Source organism: Peromyscus leucopus, chromosome 14 (genome assembly GCF_004664715.2).
Source record: "Peromyscus leucopus breed LL Stock chromosome 14, UCI_PerLeu_2.1, whole genome shotgun sequence".
Classification (NCBI taxonomy): Eukaryota; Metazoa; Chordata; class Mammalia; order Rodentia; family Cricetidae; genus Peromyscus; species Peromyscus leucopus.
In genome coordinates, this window is record NC_051075.1 from 73,587,525 (window position 1) to 73,605,333 (window position 17,809).

The following is a 17,809-nucleotide window of genomic DNA, read 5'->3' on the forward strand; positions in this document are numbered from 1 at the left end:
AGAAATACATCGTGTACATGATGTGACTCACATATAATGCAGACCCCATTGTTTATTACCAACGAGTCTCTGACTAGTCAAGAAAGGAATGGCTGGGGCTTCCTGTCCCCCAGCAAACCCTCCCACTGCTTGCTAGTGGTTCTGCACAGCTTTGGAATAAGGATATTTATTTCCAGGTGCCTCCAAAAGCTGTGGTTATTTAATCACCCCAGAGCCCTCCCAGTAATCACTTGGAATTGCATTATGCAAGTCAGCAAATCCCACTCACTTTAATATACATGAGGAAGTCAGATGGATATTTCTCACTGAAGGTTTTATGGAAAATTTTGCATTTATTGATTTCTCCCTTAAATCTTATTCTTTAAATACACCCCCACATACACACATGTGCTTGTGTGCACCCCCCCACATACCATACACACACACACACACACACACACACACACACACACACACACACACGATGAAAATGGTTGCTATAGCCGTGTTTGTTCAACCTAACAAAAACACAGCATATTGACAACATTATCTGTCATCCCCACATTTCACCTGGAGTAGGAACTGTTTGATCTCCAAAGCTTGCAGACTACATCAGTTCGCAGGGGTATCTTTTATTCATGCACATTAAAATAAAGACAACCATATGCAGGCTTTCTACAACTGAAAAAGAGAAGAAGTAGAAGCTGGGGCTGCATGTTGCCCGGACTGGCCATGGCCACACCCCTGACCATTTCTGTCCTTCTCCAGCCCCCTCTCATTGCCAATAGCCAGCTCAGACTGGAAGGCTTTGTTGAATTGACAGTGTGGTTAGAGTTCATCTCTTTCAGTGGGGCAAAGGTCCAAGAACTCAGGATGTGCATGGGTTTGCATGTTGCATTTTGCAGGACAAAACTAGAAAGACAGAAAGAAAAAAAAAGCAAACCAAACCAAACCAACAGACCAAAAACCCAAACAAGGCACACTTTGAAGTTTTCCATGGAATCAGGCTCTTAAAGGGATGGTGGAAATGGGGGACAAGGAGAAATATTTCTTAGATCTCCATTCTGTGAAAAGTGGGAGTCAAAGTATTGACTCGATAGGCTGTTGTTAAGTCCTAAGTAATAATTTTAAAAGTATACCTAAGGGCTGGACAGATGGCTCAAAAGTTCAGAGCACTTTTTCTGCTCAGGCAGAGGATCCGAGTTCAGGTCCCAGCACTCACATGATGGCTCCTAGTCATCAGAAACCCCCATTTCAGGGGATCTGACATCATCTTCTGACCTCCCCTGGCACCAGGCAAGCACGTGGCTCACATTCGTACATTCAGGCAAACATTCGCTCACATAAAATAAAATAAATAAATCTAAACCCAATACATACATAAAGGTGATAGCATGGCCCTGGGCACCGTTCCAGATCCTTCTTTGTCTTATTTCAGAGTCTTGTCTTTTCACTTCCATCCTGCAGAAATAGTGGCATTAAATGACATGTTTGTGATAGATTTCAGTTTACTGTGCAAGCCATAAAAATACCCAGCTGTCTCATTCAACAAGAATTATCTGTTGCTGTTGGATGCTATTTTATCTTCTGAAATCTCAGGAATCAAAGGCATTGCTGCCTTTCGGCCTGTCTTGGAGTAATGTACTCCACATGTCAACTGCATGTCTGAGGACCTCAGCTGGTCCTGTTGAAACCCTGTGATTTCTGGATCACCCAACCATGTCCCTGCCTTGGGGTGCATGGCTTTATGTGGCCAGTGAGGCGGGTCTGACAGGGTCTCCTAGGAAGCCCTGATGTTGTGTATTCCCCGTGGTCCCCTCCTTTTAGGGGAAACACCATGGAGATTGTTCTCTGGGGACCTCGGTGATTTTCTGTGACTGCTTCTGAGCCCACTCGTAACAGAGTAGGCAAATGATGACACATGCGTCACCAGGATGGATGTGACCTCTTACGTTTGCCCCACCCACTAGAGCTTTTTAGGTGGTCAGTCATTCCATGTTAATCCTGAATGTCATTTAAAGTCCTTTGAGGGGTATGGCTTTCTAGTCTGTTAAGCTAAAATTATGTAAGTTAGCTCTTTCTGTTCTCACAGGACACGTGTGACAGACAGAATTAGATGTCTTATTATAGAAGTGGAGGCAACTCAGAGAAGCCTTGTGACTTGAGAGGTCACCCAACTGGTGGTGAAAAGATGTCTGTGGTGAGACGATGTCTATGTTGACCAGTAATTACCCTCGTCGCCCGCTTCTCCCTTTAATTTCAGTATTGAGTAGCTGAGGTATCTCTCACTTCAGAGAGGGTTTGATAGGGACAATGGGGCCGATCTGGGACCTCAGCCCTGGTGAAACCTCGGTCCACACTTGTGATGGTGGCTTCCTTGGGTGCGTCGTCACTCCAGCAAAGTATTCTTTGCTCTGCTCCTTGGAGTTGGAATGGCTTCCTGGAATGCACTTTCTGGCTTCTGTGTGCTGGCTTCTTGCAGGAGAGGGGAGATGGGAAAAGGCTGAAGAACTTCACTTCTGATTTTTCATGTCATTGTGGTCACCGGGTCACTTTGCCAGTCCTTTCCTCTTTAGTAGCCAGGCTTCACAACAGCCATATCATTTGTGTTTTAGCCCCGTCTTGTAGATGAGTCAAAGGAGCTCAGAGAGCCATGTGCCCAGGATCTTGTGTCTTGCCAAGACACAGATGACATTCAAACTTAGATTTATGTAACCACTGAAGGCTCCTTGTCATTTCTGTGCCTCCGTATCACGGTGTGCTAAATGGTAGTGGTGGTGCTTGAAGAGTCCCAAGACTCCAGGTTTAACTTCCTCCACCTCCTCAGCAGTGCTCACAGGACAACTTCCTCCTCAGCAGTGCTCACAGGACAACTTCCTCCTCAGCAGTGCTCACAGGACAACTTCCTCCTCAGGAGTGTTCACAGGACAACTTCCTCCTCAGCAGTGCTCACAGGACAACTTCCTCCTTAGCAGTGCTCACAGGACAACTTCCTCCTCGGGAATGCTCACAGGACAACTTCCTCCTCAGCAGTGCTCACAGGACACCTTCTCCTCAGCAGTCCTCACAGGACAACTTCCTCCTCAGGAGTGCTCACAGGACAACTTCCTCCTCAGCAGTGCTCACAGGACAACTTCCTCCTCAGCAGTGCTCACAGGACAACTTCCTCCTCAGGAGTGCTCACAGGACAACTTCCTCCTCAGGAATGCTCCTAGGACAACTTCCTCCTCAGCAGTGCTCACAGGACAATGCTGAGCAACAGGATAGGAAGGGGCCAGCAATGGAGTAAGGGTGAGCTTTTTGTCCCAGAAGAATGTTATGTGACTTCAATATGATTGAGGCTGAAGAGTAGAGAAGGGAGCCATCAAGATTACCATGTGAAAGAAGCCTGGGCCTTAGAAAGACTGGAGACCAGGCAAGGTCTTCAGGACCAGGGCAGAGCCTCTGCTGGGAAAGCCACCCATATACAAATAGAGCAGGGAGATGCTTTGTGAAGAACTCACAGAGGGTTGTGACTCTCCCGGGCCAGTACCATTGAGTCTCTCCACTTTCTTATCTCTGGCCCACTTCCATCTCCAGAAGAGCTTTCTCCCCCAGTGAACTGTCTGCTTCTGCCACGATCCACGTGCCCCTGTCCAATGTCCTAGTCTTAGACACACATGAAGGAACATGGAGATCTCAGCAGTTGCCCTGGAGCAGGGCTCCCTACCGTCAGCCTTGAGACATCCTTCACTCGCTGGAGTCTGTTGATTCAGGGCTGCCTTCTTCATGACTTCCACTCATGGGTGAGCAAAGCTGGCTAAAACCCTCACCCGTGTCCCTCGTTAGAGAGCAGAGGGAGACCACACTTACCTCTTGGAATGTGGGACAGAAGGAAGGCACTGTGCTGACTCAGGAGAGAAGAACAGATGGCCTTTTGTAGGAGGTGGGGGCCTCAGAGGATGGTGCGGGGTAAACAGAGACACCTTGGGGGTAGTGGACAGCATGGTAGCTCCTTTTGTTCCAAGACCTGTCCCAAGGAGCTGCTGCTCAGTATGGTCTAGCTTAGCCACTGTCTGCTTGATTCTTTTAGCAACACACACACACACACACACACACACACACACACACACACACACCAGACACCAGACACACACCCCTGCCCTTCAACAACAGAATGATTTTGATGCATCTTTTAACTAACCAAAAGTAACATCTTGACAATTTTAATGGACTAATTATACACTCCTGGTCATCTTGAAAAGTGCCCATTTTGGGTCATTATGTCTTGACAACTGTAAAAGTCCTCAGCTGGAAAATTAGAAAGCAGACAGGGAATTTCAATGACTCTGACCTTGGGAAGTCCAGAGCTGTCATTTTCCTTCACACAGGAAGTCCATGAGAAGCAGAAATGTACCCTGGAGGGATGGGATAGTGGCTCCAGAGTAACAATAAAGCTCTGCCATTCTGCCCGGGAGCAACTGAAGGAGCCCAGTGAACTGCATCATGGGTCAGAGACTCTGCAGACATCCCCAAATGCAAAGTAGCGGACTCAAATTTGCCTCACTTCGGGAAAGTTGAACACATGAAAGCCTGTCGTTTGTGATCTTCCGTCCATGGTCTTGCTGAGGTCGGGCTGTGTGGTAGTGAGGGCTCCGTGGACTCAGGGTTCAGACAGACTGCATTGCCTTCTGTGGCAGCCCAAAGAGTCCTGCAAGAGTCTGCCAGCAAGCAGGAGATGTGAGAAGGCCACAAGTGTGGCTGAGGCCCCATCTCTGGACTCAAGAGCAAGGGAGCCCGTGGGCAGGGACAATGCTTAGCTCATGTCCAAAAGCTTAAAAACCAACACAAGACTGATCCCGAAGGCCAGGGCATCTGGATTTCCACCATCAAAGAACAGAAGGGTGTCCCAGATCCAGAAGAGAGGGGAATGGGGGGCTGCTTTGTGCTTTGTCAGGACCCATGTGGCTATGGTACTGTCTCTATTGGTGACAAGTCTTCCTTAAGCCACAGATGTGAATGAATAGGCCAGGCTCCTCTGAAAATTCCAGAAAACACGCTTCTCCCACTACTACGTCAGCACCACCCTTACCACCAGCCGTGTGTACTCCTGAAGTTCACGCTCTCACCGGATGCACCCTTCACCTGGGCCCACAGCACCAGAGCAGCAGGACACCTCTTCAAGGTTGGAGCCATCTCTGTGATGAATAGAGAGGGAAACACTGTGGGTCACGGTGGGGGGGGGGGGAAACAGTAGCCACCACGACAAATTCCAGACCAGTGCCCTCCATGCATCAGGCTCCAGACCAGACTGTTTAATGTCCTAATTCGATCAACAAACTCAGGGCACTCAGTTAGGAATGAGATGACAGGAAGCTGTAAACAGAGACTGTTGGACCGGTCTTCCTTCACAACTATGTCCCTCCTTACACTCTCAGAGCATGAGACTGGCTTAGGGAGGCCCAGCTTGTTATCTGTTACAACCATTCAAAGACTTTACCTCAGGCAAGTAGCTGCCTTAAGGCTCAGCATCCTTATCTGTCAGAACATTGTGCATACACTTTCCTGCCCTGGAGTGACATCACCAGGTCCAGGAGGACACCACCGTGTATGCAGGGACTTTGGGGAAGTACAGACAGTGACTGTGTCCGAGTCTTCTTCATGCTGCTGCCCCCCTCCCATGCTGGTACCTCGTCTGTTGCTCTGTGAGGAGCTGGGGGAATGGATGTTGACTGCCCATTGATCTTTCTAGTCTCTAATGCTCAAAGAGGCACTGCAAGAAGCTTGGGGTGTCATGGCATGCCAGGACCCCCACGGGCTTCAAATTCCAGACGCAGACCCCTCACCACACCACCTTTCTTCTGGACACCTCTTTCCCTGGCTTCTGAGCTGTGTCTTCTCCCTTCCATCCGATTGCTCCCGACAGCACCGTGACTTAGCATGGCCAGGATCTGGGGACAGCAGCCGTGCTTAGCCTACTCAGGACCCAACATGTGGCTTAGCCTACTCAGGACCCAGCATCTGGCTTAGCCTACTCAGGACCCAGCATCTGGCTCCAGCCTCCCAGGGTTGCTCTTGTGGTTTGGTTTTCCATGTCTTAGAAAACTCACCCAAAATGGGAGTGGTGGGGCCCTGGCCTTGGAAAAAGAATTCGTTTGGCCATGGCTGTGACCCTATACCCACGAGCCAGGAGGTTCAGCAACTAGACTCAGCTTTTCCTCACTGAATAAAGGGGTCATTGTTCCCGGCTGCCCAAGTAGAAAATACCTTGCCACGAGCTGAACTTGAGCTAATAACCAGATCCAGGCTTAGAGTGGTAGGAGGTGGAGGGCATGGTTATTTTAACTTAAAAAAAAAAAGCATTTGCAGTTCACACTTGCCAAGTGAATGAGAAAAATTAAGACTCCCCCCCCCACACACACTCTTTTCTCTAGCTGTCATTCTTACCCACCTTTACCCTTAATTTAATCTTTATTTGTAATCTGCAGAACGCATCCGTCAGTGTCCCATGGCTTCAGACACAGGCCACCGCAAGGCTCGGGCCGACACCAGAGACCTGCCATGGTGTGAACTCTGGATCCCCTTAGGGTTTGTCAGTGTGCTTCCCAGACTGTGTTTGCTCCATCCTGGTGGCTTGCCTGCCTGTCTGCTCTCTTTTCTTCTGAGAGCCCTATGTACCACCCGGTGGGAAGCAGGAACAGTATAAGAGCAAGGATTCCTGCAGTGTGCCCTGAATGTAACAGTTCACCTCCCAGGGGAGACATCACTCTGGCTGCCCTGTCACTCCCCTCTGCCTAGATGTTAGCTCGCCACACTACGTCAATACAGTTGCCACTATGAGGTACGGCTAGGATATAAGGCATCACCCGCACAGCTCAGATGTGAAGGCTTGGACCATAGCTGGTGGTGGTGCTAGTGAGGCGTGGGTGGATGACGAGCGCATTGGTGCACCAGAGTCTATGGCTTAAAGGCGTAGGGAGATGTCACCCAGTGGGAAGACAGAGGTCTCTGGAAGTGTGCCCTGGAGAGATGTACCTGCCACTGGCTCCTCCTCTTCCTTCTTCTCTTTCTCTTCATTTTTCTTTCCCCCTCCTTTCCCTCCCGTCTCCCTTCCTGCTTCCTTCCTGGCCACCATGAGGTAAGCAGCCTCTGCCTTACACCTCCTGCTGCCACCAGGAAATTCTGCCCCACCTCAAGCCAGAAGCAATGGATCCAGCTCCCCATGGGCTGAAGTCTCTGAAGCTGGAGTCATGATGCACCCTTTCTCTTCTGAAAAGAGTTCCTTTCAGGCACTCGTCAGAGAGTCGAAAGCTCACCTACCACACGAAGGACACTTGGTAACAGTGTGCCCAGTTTATCAAAGCTTGTGTGCACAGGCCTCTGCCATGTTCTCTCCCATGTTGACCCGGGAGACGGCCATGGAGCTTCGATGACAGAAACAGCAGCCAGTGTGGTAAGAAGTAAAAGCTTAAAAAAAAAAAAAAAAAAAAAAAAAAACCTGCGAAAGGCCTACACGGTAGCTCTTGACTCCTGAGAGTTTGGTGACTTGTGTACAGAGGGCCTCAGACCAACCTGCTAAAGAGCACAGATCAGTTTGGGTGGGGGGGGGGAGCTTTGTCATTCCAAATGAGGGCCTTGTGAACTAGACAAGTCTGATGAACATCAGCTAACTAGGACTCAAGGTCAGGCAAGTGCAGCCTGGGCTTGCAGAATTGTCCAGTCACTCAACGCAAGCTACCCAATAGTAGTTTGCTAAATAGCCATTGTCTTAGGCCTGCAAGCTTTGTGTTTATTTGTTACACAGCACTGCTAGCGGCTACACTGGTCTCCGTGGTGCTCACATTGGCTGTCTGTGTTGGGTCATGTGTCTTCTATACTGTTCCATTCTTGTTGTGGCCCTCTGCTTACTCATTGACTGTGTGCAGTTAGGCTGCAAGTGCACCAAGGGACAGGTCTGTTGGTCACAGTAAAAAGCTCCATGATCTCCCACAGGTGTGATATCTAGTCCCTCGGTCATTCCACACTTACCAAATCCATCAGAAGTTAATACAGGAAACTGGACAGATCTGTATCCATTTCACCTCTTCCAGCAATGCTTTGTGACTTGGATCCGGGCTGCTAAATTCTCTGGGCCTCAGTTTAACTGTCTACAAAGTAGGACTAGACACAGCCTCATGGTCCTTGGAGGGCCTAACGTGTGTATCCCCTGCCTAGGGCTGTGCTGGACCAGAACTTAGCAATAGCATTTTAATGTTTTCTTCAGCTCCCTTTGTCCAGTTCTCTCAATGGACACCTTTGGCCACAGTTTTCGTGACAGATGTTGTGAATTACTAGAGGAATGTTTGACATGGAGATTCATCTCTGCAGACACTGGCTCTCTGTCTTTCCTTTTGATACTAGGGATGACAGGAGACTTACTCCTATGCAGGCACACCCAGGTCACCAGCTTGCCATGTTCCTTCCACAAACAAATATCAGGGAATGAGAGAGAAGAATACAGAAGCCCACCCAACCTGTGCTGCATGCCTGCACTCATGTTGGGAAAGGCCACTAGGCACAGGGGATTAGAAAATGTGGACTCTGAAGGAGATGAGACCCCACAGAGGTAAAGCAGAGAGTGAGAAAGCACACCCAGGAAGCTGAGGTGAAGTGGGAACAGATCGCATGTGGTCTGTCTCTGTCGCTGAGGAATGCAATGGAAAGGTTCGGTGAAGATGAACGCTAGTCTAAATGATTCTGATGCCTCACAGAATCAGAGGCCAGGGCTTCTAAGAACACACAGTCTTCAAGTGTCATGGGATCTTGGTGCTCCTGTGTCTACAGACAGCACCAACTGGCTGAAATAGTGAGTGTTGCCTTGTGGTAGTTTGAACATAATTGGCCCCCATAAGCTCACAGGGAATGACATGATTGGGGTGTGTGGCCTTGTTGAAGAAGTGTGTCCCTGTGGGGTCAGACTTTGAGGTCTTGTTTGTTTACGCTTAGTTCAGTGTTATAGTCCATCAAGATGTAGCCAGCACCTTTGTGTACTAGGTGAGTTTTTGACTCTGGGACAAATGCCTGGGAAAAATCATTTTCAAAAGAGAAAATGTTCGTTATGACTCCAGCTTCAGAGGCTTCAGCCCATGGGGAGCTGGAACCATTGCTTCTGGTGTGAGGTGGGTCAGAATTTCCTAGTGGTAGCAGGAGGTGTGAGACAGAGGCTGCTTACCTCATGGTGGTCAGGAAGGAGGGAGGGAGGGACACAGAAGGCAGGGGGGAGGGAGAAAGAAAAATGAAGAGGAAGAGAAAGAAGAGGAAGAGCTACATCTCTCCAGGGCACACTTCTAGTAACTACATCAAGATGTAGCCAGCACTATGTCTGCCTGCATACTGCCATGACCCCCTCCATGATGATAATGGATGATAACAGACTAAACCTGTGAAACTGTAAGCCACCACTTCAGTTAGATGTTTTCTTATATAAGAGTTGCCGTGGTCATGGTGTGTCTTCACAGCAGTAGAAACCCTGACTAAGATATGTCTGTACATGGTGTGTTCATGACGGGACCACTGGAGCCTAAAGCATCTGTTGAATAGGAATGGCGGACTCGAAACAGTATGGCTTCAAGCACAGAGGATAGTACCCAGGGCTCTGTCCCCCCATCTGTGGTCTTCACATCAAATCTCTGTTCTTGTTTGAGACAGGATCATATTAAGAAGCTGATCCCAAGCTTCCTATGTAGGTGAGGGTGACTTTGAACTCCTGAACCTTCTGCCTACTCCTTCAAAGTGATGGAATTACAGGTATATGACACCATGCCCAGCTTGTTCTAAGTTTTTTACTTTGTTTATTGAGATTAAGACAGGGTCTCATGCAGACTAGGTTGTCCATGAACTTACTTTATAGGCATGCATCACCACAGCTGGATTATTCTAAATTTTTAAAAACAAAAATCTGCCTAGTACCTGCTGAGACTGTGTGCATTCCATAATAAAAGCTGCATAAGTCATCATTTAATTCACAGTTTAAAAATGTATTTGTGCATGAATATACACTGGGGTGCATCATACACGCAAAGTGTGAGGGAGCGCCTTGTTCTCATCATGCCACAATTTCCAAAGGTGAGATTTGGAATGTGGGAACAGTGACTCAGGAGTGAATGTTTGTCCTAGTGAGTATAAGGTGAGCTTTTGTATGTAGGATTATGTGACATTCACAGGTCACATGGTTGCTATAAGATGGGCATGTGATTTGAACACAGGAAGATTGGAGACAGACCAACAACCAATTGCTCATTGATTACACCATTGTCATTATCAAGCTGTGAAATTAAGGCATTTACATGAGCATAGACAGGAATGAAGGTACAGCTACAGGCTTCATGCACGTCTGCATGTGTGGATTGGGTCACACTCTTTAGTCCACTATAGCTCATGTAGTGCCTAGTGAGGCACTCAACGGTGGTGACTCTGGTCACTGAATATGAGGTGTAGTGAGTCAGAGCTGTTGAATAGTAGTACCTTCCAGGAAAGCTACAAACCAAGTAAGTCACAGAGCTGAACCCAGAACTCAATATGAGTTTTCTACTCTGTAGCTCCACTCCTTAGCCAATGTGTGTGTGTGTGTGTGTGTGTGTGTGTGTGTGTGTGTGTGTGTGTGTGTGTGTGTGTGTGTTGGTGATCACCCATGCATGCATATTCAGGGGCCAGAGGTTTACATCCGGCATTTTCCTCTATTCTTCTCCACCTTATTTTTTGAGTCAGGCTCTCTCACTGAACCTGGAACTTGCCACTTCACTCATACTTGTTGCCAGGAAACCCTTTGGATTTACCTGTCTTCCGCCTCACCTGCTACCATTTGTGTGGGTTCTGGGGATGTGAACTCAGGTCCTCCTGCTTGTGCAACAAGCATTTAGCCAACTGAGCTGCCTCCCGACACCACAGCTTCGGCTTCTCATCTAATGAACATTCTCTGGTGAGCCACATCTTCAGATGAACAGCAGTGAGATGAAGCAGTGATGGAGAATCCACCCAGACAACATCTCATGGGCATTGTGAACCATGGAAGAAGCAGGTGCCCAGTGAGGGAGGGTGATAGCTACAGAAGACTAAACCCAGACTAGGGCAGGGCTGGCCTGCACACAAACCAGACAGTGCCTTTGGGATGGAATGGCCTCCAATGAGCCATGAATTCCCCACCTCACTCCTACATGCACTCCTCACCCCACGCATGGACCAAGTGTTAAAGTATGCACAGTGATGTGGACAGTCCCAGTTCCCTCACAAAAGCCTATTTTGGAGTTCAGTTCCCTAAGGAGCTAGGACAATGGATCTCAGTAAGTGATGGGGTCTAGAGATTTTGTTCCAGGGTCATTCGTTGAAGTACAGCTTTTGGCCCTAGGGAAGGAGTTGTTGAATGAACCAGGAGATGGGATAGGGGAGACAAGGATGCAGACCAGCTCTGAGATAGAAACTGCCAGAAATCAGGAGCGTCCAGGGAATCATACAAATGATACAAATGTCACCAGGAGAACATGGTGAGTGAGGAGTGGACTGTTCCATAGTGTGCTGCTGTTCCTAAGGAATGCAGGGCAGGGGCGCAATTTCAACCAGCTGGAAAATCCAAGCATCAGTCAGGTTTGTGGGAGACTACAAAGTCATCATTCTGAGCTTGTCCCTAAGTCCCTCTGGCTTCCTAAGGCTGTGTCCAGTTGCCAGATGTGGCTAGCTTGTGAGTAAAGCAGAACAGAGGGAAGCCCTCATCCCTCAGATGGGTCTCTGAGTCTTCTCAGAAACTCCAAGGAACGTGTTGCCACCAGCCTTTATGGTGAGGCCTCATCTTGGAATCTCTGCTGGGGCAGACTGGAGTTGAGCTTCCTACCTTCTCCTAGGCCCTCTGTGCCACACCAGGCACCAGTCTAGTAGCAAGAGGCTCCTGCCTTCCCGTGACGTCATACTAACTCCGGGTTCTCTCCTCATGCCTTACCAGACTTAAGATTGTTTCTCATCCTGGCTGGCCTTTAGGGGAAATTCTACTACACTGTTCTAGCCAGAGCCTCCAATATCTGGATGTCTCCTAGATATTTCCCACCCATCAACTCCCACCTTGCCACCAGTTCCAGGGTGTTTGTGCTGTCATCCTAGAGGAGCCCTAATTCTCTTTCCTGTGGAAAATTCCATTGCAATCAACCCTGCACCTATGGGCGTGGCCATGTTAAACAGGTGTCATTGAGTGGTCTTATCTGTGATAGATCTCAGGTGATGCAGGGTCCATCAGGAGCCCAAGTGCCTCAAAGCCTTCTCTATGTCTCTCTCTTCTCAGATGGCTCAGGAAAAGGCAAAAGACATCTCCGGGTCTTCTAGGATGTCCACGGTAGACGGATAGCCTCTTCATTACCAAGCCTCTGCTGTCTTCAGGTGCTTTGCAACCCCAGTGCCTGCTATGGGGGTAGCTCCTATCTTTGGGATTCTAGGGCAGTGTAGGGATATCTGACCCCTATCTAGACTAGATAAACCATGTTTTCCTGCCCACTGGTTTCTGGGTCTCTATCCTTATCTACCAGGGCAATTTGACCTACTTTGAAGGTGAGTAACCCAGCTGGCCTGGTGATGGAAGGCAGAGATAAGAGGGGCTGTCTCTTGGGCCTGTGGCTTCTTTAGGTGGAGACATGAGATTCTCATGGTATCCCCTCCCTGAGGCCCTGGCAGGTGGGGCTGAGGCTTCTACACTACAGTTAGGCTGTAGTTGTGGTGGGGTTCACCTCTCCACAGTTGAACATGAGATGATGTTGGCAGATAAGACAGAGAGCCAGCAAGGCCTGGCTTCTCAGGAGGACTTTGTTGCTCTCGGGGTGCAGGACTGAACTTGGCTCCATGACAGCTTCTTTTTTCACATGGTCAAGATTGGCCTTGGAAGACTGTCCTGCCTGATGTATGACCCATTGTCCTGGGTGGGGACAGCAAGGGCGACCTGAGCTCATCTTTACATTTCTCTGCTCTCTGTCAAGGGCTACACTAAACACATTGGGGAAGAAGAGGCTCTCAATGTTCACCATGGCATCACAGCTTGCAGCAAAAGTGGGGTTCAGTCTTGTCTTGCCTGGCTTCATGGTTGCATAGCTCTTTGCTGAGGGGTCCTGAGCTATGCACTGTAAGATATGAAACAACAGTGAAGATGTCCCCTAGGAGGCATAATCGCCCATTCCTCATTGGGTACCCCTAGATGAAGGACATCACATGTTCAGCCTCTGAGCTCAGTGCTGTGGGATACACCGGCCATCTCATCACTGTGACAAGTGTCAAGGCTGGGCCACTTGGTGATTCATGTTTTTCACACTGCTGGACTTCAAGACATCTGGGATGTCCAAGTTCGATCCTTGACTCTGCATAACATCAGTTTTGTGTCTGACAGCCAATCCCAACAATGAGATAGAATGCTAGATATCCTACGTGAAAAGGCAAAGGGTGGGTTATGGTAGATTCCTTCCTTGTAACAGAACTGTTCTCTTGAGCAGCTCCGTGCCCATGAAAGTACAACTGTCCTCAGCCTTGCCTGCCTGTGTATGAGCTCACCAGGCAACACTGAGGATACAAGAGGCCCAGGTCTCACAGCAACAAGCTTTGGCTTAGGAGGTCTGGAATGCTGGCACAGCAGGTGTTCAGCACTCCCTGATGATCACAGTACTCAGTCAGGGCTGCTGACCTCAGAATCCTTCCTGAACATGGATGCATGCTTCTTGCACAGATCCTATCTGGTTCCTGTTCTAGGGGGGAAGGTACAAGTCCAACAATCAGACGCAGTGGAATGGATCTGGACTGTGTCCCAAGGTCCCCACGTCAAGGGCTTAATCCCTAGAGTGGCGCTGTGGGGAAGAGATAGGGACTTTAAGGGGTGAAGCCCACGTTCTTGGTCATTACTTGGTGGGGTGCCCTATCAGGGGTCTCTAGAAACCTAGTCTCTCCTCTTTGCACTTCCTGGTCAGGTGGTGAGCGGCTTTTGCTCTGTCACCCTTTCCTGCCATGATATGCTTCCTCGCTATAGCTCCAAATCAACAGGCCCGACCAAGCACAATTGCAACCTCCAAACCTGTACCCAAAGTAAACCATGTTTGTCTGCAAGCTGATTGCTCCAGGCATTTGTTACGGTAAAGGAAAGCTGACCGACACATCGTTGATGAGAATCCACACAGAGGAAACGCTGCAGAGGGGACAGCTTCAAGGCCTCCAGGTCCCTGGTTCTTTCATCAGCACTTCTAAGAATGGATCTAGAATATGTACCAGGCCCCTCGTGGCTGGATAATGTGGGACTTAAAGATCCTTGGGGAGAGATGAAGTCACAACCTTAGGCCAGGTCTAAAATGGGATTAACTTCTGCAGATATGTTCTAAAAAGAAACTGGGTTTGGATAGAGTTTACCACTCAAGATGTTGTGTCATGAGAACTTGGTTCTCAATGTGGAGATGTGAACATGGAGAGCATGTAGGAAGACTGCTGGAAGGTGGTTAGGTCATGGGGCCTCCACCTCATGAATGGATTGGTGTTACCTCCTGGGCAAGGGTTAGGTCTTGTGGGGCTAAATTAGTTTCTTCCAGGATAGTTTTATAAGAGAGCCCTGTGTCTGCCCTGAACCTTCCTTCCACAGATGCCAATCACCACGCTGTCCATGTGATGTCACTCACTATGAGGTCCTCACAGAGCTGAGCATCACCCTCTGAGTCTCCAGAATGGTGGAGCAAGTCAACTATCTTCTTTTTCTGTAAGTACCCAGTTTAAGGATATTGTCATAGATATATTGAGCAAAGCAGGCTATGATGCAACAGATATCATATAATTCCAACTTTGAAGAAAGGGGGAAAAAAGTCATGCCCCTGTTTCACTGAGAGAGGACGCTTCTTTCCTCCCCTCCTCTTTCTGCCTCCTCTTCAAAACTATGTCTGTCTGTCTGTTTTGTGTGTAAATACATGTGTTAAGTGTGCATGCATGTGTGTATGTCAAGTGTGTGTGTGTGTGTGTGTGTGTGTGTGTGTGTGTGTATGTGTATTTATATAAGTGCAGGTGTATGCACATGCAACAGTGCCAGCCTGGAAGACAAGCTTGGGTTTTGATTTCCCCCCTCATTATTTGAGGCAGGGTCTCTTGTTCCCATTGTATTCTCAAGGTAGCTGACCTACAAGCTTCTGGGAGTTTTTCCATCTCCCTTTTCTTCTGTAGGAGTGCTGGAATCATGGATACACTGCCATATCCACCTTTAAGTGGCCCTGGGGATCCAAGCTCAGGTCGTCAATCTCATGCAGAAAATACTTAACCCACTGAGCCATCCACCCAGGTCTTCTTTTGTTTTTTGCAACAAAATCTCATGTATCCCAGGCTGGCCTTGAACACCTTATTCTCCTGCATCTGAATATTGGGATTATGCTATGAATAACCTCACCCAGCTGAAAGCTGCTGGTATCATCAGATAGCAGTCTTGCCCACTGCAGAGCCTGCAACAATCCCTGAATGCAGATTCTGATGTTTTACTCCATTGGAACATGTCAAAGAGACTGTGATACTAAGCTGTTCTTATTGATCACAAACCATGGCTCCCTTATTAGTACCTATGGGAAATGTTATTCTGATGTCTTTAGAATCTCTCCTATATCTATATCTACATATATCTCTATCTGTTATTTTTGTCTTTTTTTTTTTTGTCATTGTCAGCACTAACTAGAGTCGTCTGGGAAGAGGAAAACTTAGTTAAGAAACTTCTTCCATCATATTGACCTGTGTGTATATCTGTAAGACACTGTCATGACTGATGATGGAAATGGAAGGGGCTCAGTGGAAGTGATGCCAACTCTGGGCGGGTGGCCCTGGGTTGTATAAAAAAACAGGCTGAAGAAGTCATAAGGAGCATGACAGTATGCAGTACTCCTGTTCTTGCTTCCAGATTTCTGTCTTGAGTTCCTGCTCTGACTTCCCTCATTGATGGGGCATGACCTGAGAGCTGGAAGATGAAATAAACCCTTTCCTTTCCAAAGTTGCTTTGGTCAGTGTTCTATCACAACAACAGAAACCAAACTGTCTTCACTGCTGTGGAATAATCTTTTCTTACACTGTACATATGTATTACTCTCATTGGTTAATAGAAAGCTGATTGGCCGATGACTAGGCAGGATTTTGGGGGACAGAAAGAATGCTGGGAAGAAGGACAGAGTCAGAGGAGATGTCATGAGATGCAGAGTGAGCAGCAGGATGGGAAGTAAGTACATGAGGTAAACAAGCTTTGGGGCAGCATACAGATGAATAGAAATGGGTTAATTTAAGTTATAAGGGATAGCTACAAACAAGCTTAAGCTATCAGCTGAGCATTGATAATTAACATTAAGTCTCTGTGTGGTTATTTGGGAATTGGCTGGAAGGACAGAAAAGTCCACCTACACTTTGCAAACTCAATTAAAAGAGCTGGAAAGTAAAACATGCTGCTCATCAGTACCCAGTTGCTTAGGGCACACATCTACAGAGGAGATTATAAAGACCATGTTGGGTTTGGTGACATCATATGTCAGGAGGATTATGGGTGACTCTCTAAAAAAGGGATAAGCAAATATAGACTCCCAACACCTTGGCACCAAGAACTGAGTCATTTGTCTTCAGCAGTATTGACTAATGTCATTCAAGATTGACAGCTTAACAGTGTAAGAGACTATCTTATTTTTAATTCTTTGACAGTTTCATGCATATATATATAATGAATTTTTGCCATTTTTGCCTTCCTTGCTGACTCTTACACCCTCTCCTGCTCACACTGAAACCACTCTTCCCAAGATCATCCTCTCCTGCTCTCATGTGACAGTGCACACAAGTGTACCTGTGTGTGCTTGTACACAGGAGCATACATATACATGTGTACATGTGTTGTGCTGCACTGTGCTGACCTGCACAAAATCTCACACATCTTTTGTTCCACTGCTCTTGTTGGTTTACTCATGGAAATAAATCCTTTTCACATTTATTAGCTACTTGAACATCCTTTTCAGCTGTGGATTTTTGTTATGAATGTGTTTTCTGTTTGCTGTCTTTACCTGGGTACATATTGGAATTATTTTTCATTAATTTATAAGCTCTCTTTCTAGATTAAATATATTAATATCTTGTCTTTATGTTTCAGGCATTATTTGCCAGCTTGTTTATTCCTTTTACATTTTAGCATGTTTTCGACAGTATTTATTATCTCTTTTCTGAGAGCTAATAGAAAAATATATTCATGAGCAAAATTTGAAAAGCAAAGATAGGAATGTGAATTCTGAAACAAAGTATGTTTTGATTCCCCCAGAAATAATCACAACTACATTTTGGTGCAGCACTAGCTGCTGACAGGAACATGAGTTGTTTTTTGTTTGTTTTTTTTTTCTTTTTAAGAAATTGGAATTATATAACATATGCTAGCTATATTGTAGCCTGTTTTTATGAGTATTTATTTCCCTAACAATAGTCTTCTAAGTTGTGATATTTCATAGCTATAAGCTCTTCTGTTACAGAGTTGCAGTTTATCACTTTAAACAATTGCCGAGTACCCAGAATTCTTGATGCTTCAAAACATTACTCAGAGTAAATACTGCAATATGCACCCTTCCAGATGAGTTCATCTAATCATGTGGGTAGATGTGGTCCGAAGCATGGGACTGTGAGGTTTGAAGATAAGTCTATCATGAAGATATGATTAAAATCGAGATGGCTTAGTGCTCAAGAATGCTTGCTGCTCTTCCAAAAGATCTGAGTTTGGTTCCCAACACCCATGTCAGGTGGTTCACAGATGTCTGTAACTGCAGTTCCAGTGGGTCAAACTCCCTTTTCTGGTTTCTGTGGGCATGTGCTCACATGTGGCATA